This window comes from Globicephala melas, chromosome 4 (assembly GCF_963455315.2).
Source record: "Globicephala melas chromosome 4, mGloMel1.2, whole genome shotgun sequence".
Classification (NCBI taxonomy): domain Eukaryota; kingdom Metazoa; phylum Chordata; class Mammalia; order Artiodactyla; family Delphinidae; genus Globicephala; species Globicephala melas.
Window position 1 is genome coordinate 93,928,764 of NC_083317.1, and position 4,623 is coordinate 93,933,386.

The 4,623-nt window shown below is 42.4% G+C and overlaps 1 pseudogene; it reads left to right on the forward strand.

Annotated features, from left to right (window-relative positions):
* The first annotated feature begins 566 nt into the window (after nt 1–566).
* Nucleotides 567–1,083, forward strand: LOC115853484 (glycine cleavage system H protein, mitochondrial-like; annotated as a pseudogene).
* Nucleotides 1,084–4,623: the final 3,540 nt, after the last annotated feature.

Genomic DNA, 4,623 nt, shown 5'->3' on the forward strand with positions numbered 1-4,623 from the left:
AAACACAAGGGGGCATAAGGAAAGCAGAGAAGAGGTCTCAGAGAACCTAAGGACAGAATAAATGGGGCCTTAACTAGGGATCTCCTATCACATCTTTGTCCCTCTTTTTTGCTTCTCTTTTCCTGCCAGCATGTTTTCTCTTACCAACCACTGGCTTACTCTACACCAAGAAAACCAGTTGCTCAAAATTTTCAAGGTTTTCATCTTGCAGTTTTGGCATTAGAGCAAGACTAACTTGATTCTTAATCCCAAATGGTTAGGGACCCATTCCTAGAATAATGTCCTTAAGTCTGGGCAAGGGATTTTTTGAAAAACACAACAACTTGTGGAGAACCAAGTGGATGGAGTTGGAGGTGGGACAGGATGCCCCTAGCCCACTGCCCAGAGGAGGCAGTGGCAGACAAATTAAAAGACACCCATTATTTTTTTCCTTCTCTCCCACATGACTATTGCAAACCCAAAATCTATTATATCTTATCTCAGGCTCTGCAAAAATAACATTATTGAACTTTCAGGGTTCCGGCAAAAGCACCGTAAGTTTAGAAAAGCTAATTCTTACTGTGAACATGGCTCTGCAAGCGGCACGGAGCGTGCAGGCTGCAGTCTGTAGGCTGCGGGCCATCTCTGTGCCCAGTGCGCCCCTGACCGCTGCGGCCCTGGGGACTGTGGGCGGGCGCCCTCCGGGCTTGGCGCACTGGCCCTGCTCTGGTGTCGGTGCATAAATTCACAGACAAACATGAATGGGTACCAACAGAAAACAGTGTTGGAACAGTGGGAATCAGCAATTTTGCACAGGAAGCTTTAGGAGTTGTCGTTTACTGTAGTCTGCCTGAAGTTGAGACAAAATTGAACAAACGAGAGGAATTTGGTGCTTTGGAAAGTGTGAAAGCTAGTAGTGAACTCTATTCTCCTCTATCAGAAGTAACTGAAATTAGTGAAGCTCTAGCAGAAAATCCAGGACTTGTCAACAAATCTTGTTATGAAGATGGTTGGCTGATCAAGATGACACCCAGTAACCCTTCAGAACTAGATGACCTAATGAGTGAAGGAGTGTATGAGAAATACATAAAATCTATTGAGTGAAAATGGAACCCCTAAATAAACTAGTTTGAAACAACTTAATCTAGCATAGTTGTCTTAAATTAGTGGTGGATTTTTAAAAAGCAATTTTTAGCAAAAGAAACTACTTGCAACAATGTTTCCTGAAGAAAATACCCCTTAACCTCCTAATGACTTCAGATAAACACTATGCATCTTTTCCACAACACCCTATGATTTTTAGGCTGGTCTCCAGTTATAATATTCAGAATGCCTGAAATTATCTCTGGTAAAACTAGTTATAAAAATTATGTAATTCAAGGATAATATTGCTATCTTAAGCCTTATATGATATTGTAACTTGCTTACAGCCATCCCTGGATTTGGGTCAAAATACTCAACGATCTTCCCACTGGAAATAACTGGTAGTGGAGAAAAGTTTGTTAGTTGTATAGTGTCCAGTGCAGAACATTACTATCTTAATTTTGCAATATACTGTGTTTGCGGTGCTGTTTTCATACAGTGAAGCGACAGCCTTGCAGGAAAATAAGAAACAGTTTAATAATAAAATATTCAACTTCTTAATTAAAAAAAAAACGAAAGCTAATTCTTAGTCTTGTGAATATTCCTAAGTATCAAATGTGAAGATATGCACAGTAAGACAGGGAGGTAAAAGCAGGTTATTGAGGCTGGTAGGGATCAGCTATATGAACTTTCTAGTTCAGTTCAATTTCCAACTCCGTGTGGATTGTGATTTTTATTCCCACTCCTTTTTCCCTAAAATAACTCTTTTCACCTGAGGAAAAAAAGAATATATTTGCAGCCGCTAACATAAAACATGTTGTGTTGCATAGATCCATTTGTATTTTTAGAAGGCAGGGTTCCACAGTGCATTGTTCTCAAACTTGAGTCATTTGCTTATCAGCCCTATGATTTCTGCCATATCTGAGTAGCACCTACACTATTCACTTGTTCTGTTTCTTTTGTAAACTTAAATATCCACTTTAATCTTATGTTTCTCTTTGATATGCTAGTTACAATTTTCCCAGATGACAAAAACTACATAATTTAAAAGGTGTTGACAATAACCACTTAGCTATCTTCTGTGCCTCCTCACTTTGGCAAACAATGCTATAGTGGAAAATCATAAGCATTCAGTGGCTCATGACTGCAAGAAATTGTGTTTATCCAAATTGAACACATTTCTCTTATAACTTGTTCAGATAGAAAACAAAATCTGTACCTTTGTCCTAGAGGAAAAAATTAAGGAGCATCTTTATTTATCCTTTGGCTCAGAAAAGTGGGAGGAATTTTATTTCTTCTGTATGGTTTTGTTTACAATAAAACTAATTTTTATTACACAATACATAAATTCATCTTTCATCTAAAAGGTGAACATATTGCAGTTAAGACTAAAATTCTCTTTGATCATCACCTCCCCACTCCTCACTAGGGTTAATCCAAGTTATGAATTCAGATTGTATCCTTCCAGACTTCGTTCTTTGCGTCTGGCCACTAGAATATCTGTTGTGTTTAATGGTCAGTTAAAGAATGCTCACAGATTTCCTTAAATGCCTTAAGCCAGTCAGTCCCCCTTGACAAAGTCAAGGGGCTCTGTATGCTGGAGCGCACCTTCAATGCACAGGGAATTTACAATTCTGCCTTAACCTTCGCTCCCTGACTGCACAAGCCCTGAAGATCAGTCAGAAGTGAAATCGGGGCCTTCTCAGGTCTTTGCTGAGCATGCACACAGCCCTGCACATGCACATGGCCTTCTAGACCCCAAGAATGCTGCAAGCTTTTAAAAGCCCCCGAGGACATCTCATTCCCCAGATCTTGCAGTTTGGGGCCAGCTCTTGTTTACCCCCGCTGGTATTGCAGCCTCAAGTAGCTGCAGGGTTAAACAATTGCACTGACTATCTTTCAACAAATGCCCTGGGTATAAGGCTTTCCCACAGAGTGAGCTGTGAGGCAAGTTAAATACAACCACCCTGCCAGTGGGGCTTTTCCAGAGAGCCTGTGAGACAGGTTAGATGGTGACAATGCGCTGGGATGAGCCATTTTGAGGTGCTCCAAACCCCGTGTGCTCCCTCTAGTGGTTGCAGGGCTGCTGTTTTTCAAGACTAGTGTGGAGCTGGGGTGGGGGTAGGGTGTGGGGTGTAGACTGGGTTAAAATATCACAAAACCTGCAGTTCTTACCAAGGTTCAGATTGTTATAAGCATTTGGTTAATTTCTGGAGCTCTGAAGAAGTTTTCAGAACTTTCGGGACAAGTTATTTTTTTGTTGTTGTTGCTTCTATGGAAAAGCAGATTTACAGACACCCTCACTCCATCATTCTTGGAAGTCCCAACCCCCCGTTTTCTCACTGTTGATGGAAACAAGGCCAAGAATTTTTCTTCTGTTAGACGAGACATCACCATCCATATCCATGTCCGGGATTTGGTGGGAAATGTGGTCAGGTGCAGAGCAAATGCCAACCAACAAGGACAGCTACTATTCACCCCTGTCCATAAGCACCATTCCAGAACAAGACCTAGAGTTTCCGGGTCTCTCAAACTTCAGTGGAATCTGGAATCCCAGTATTTCGTGGGAAATTGCCACATTTTAATTTATTGCCTATAATTTTTAAAAAATCAAAATACTGCACCCAAAATAACACATGGTGGCAAAAGACTAGTTTGGAGCAGCGAGTATCTTATGGCTCTCATCACTGCTATGTGAACTTTTCCGACCAAGTCAGTCAACTGAATTCAACAAACCTTTTTTTTAGCTTCTATTATGTGCCACAGAATATGCTGTGTGCTGCAGAGCTGACTGAGACTTGCTGCCATGGGTACATGTTCCCTTCCCCCAGCTTTTGAGGCACTTAGAGTCTAGCAGTGGAGGTGGGAACTTCTTTTAAGTTACCGCCCTGAATAAAGGGTACCAGTGCCGGTACACAGATTTAATTGTTGGTTTAATTAGCCCAAGGTAAAGTGTTTAGAAGGGTCATTCTGTCTTTCCTCTGTAGAGGGAAGTGTATGCATGTGTGTGTATGCGTGTGTGTGTGTGCGTGTGCTCACCCACCATGACTGGGGGGTAGGGAAGGGATAAAATGAAAGCTGCATAAATCCTTCTGAGGCAAAGGGCCAGAGAGCCAACTTCTGACCTGCGTGAACAGCACTGAAGGCGGAACCCCACGGATGCTTCTTTCTTGGTTTATCCACTCATATAGGAGAGCACACCCTCTAGCAGCTTCCTGAGGAAGGGTGCATGGGAGGCAAAGTTGTGAGGGCTCCAACTTCTAAAAATGGCTTCATGATACTTTACCCTTGACTGAGAGTAAGCAGGTGGGAAACCTTTCTCTTTCAAAATCTTGACATACCTGCCTGACGGACTCCTCGCTTCCAGTGTTGCTACTGAGAAGAACACATCTACTCTGACTTCTAGCGCTTCTGTGTGACCGGTTTTTCAGCGTGTTGGGGAGCTTCTCTTGGTCCCACTGTTGGGAAATTTCAAGATGGTGTGCCTTGACAGGGGTTCTAGTCCCATCCGCCGTGGTGAGCTCCCTCGTGCCCTCTCACTACGGAAACTCAGATGTTTGA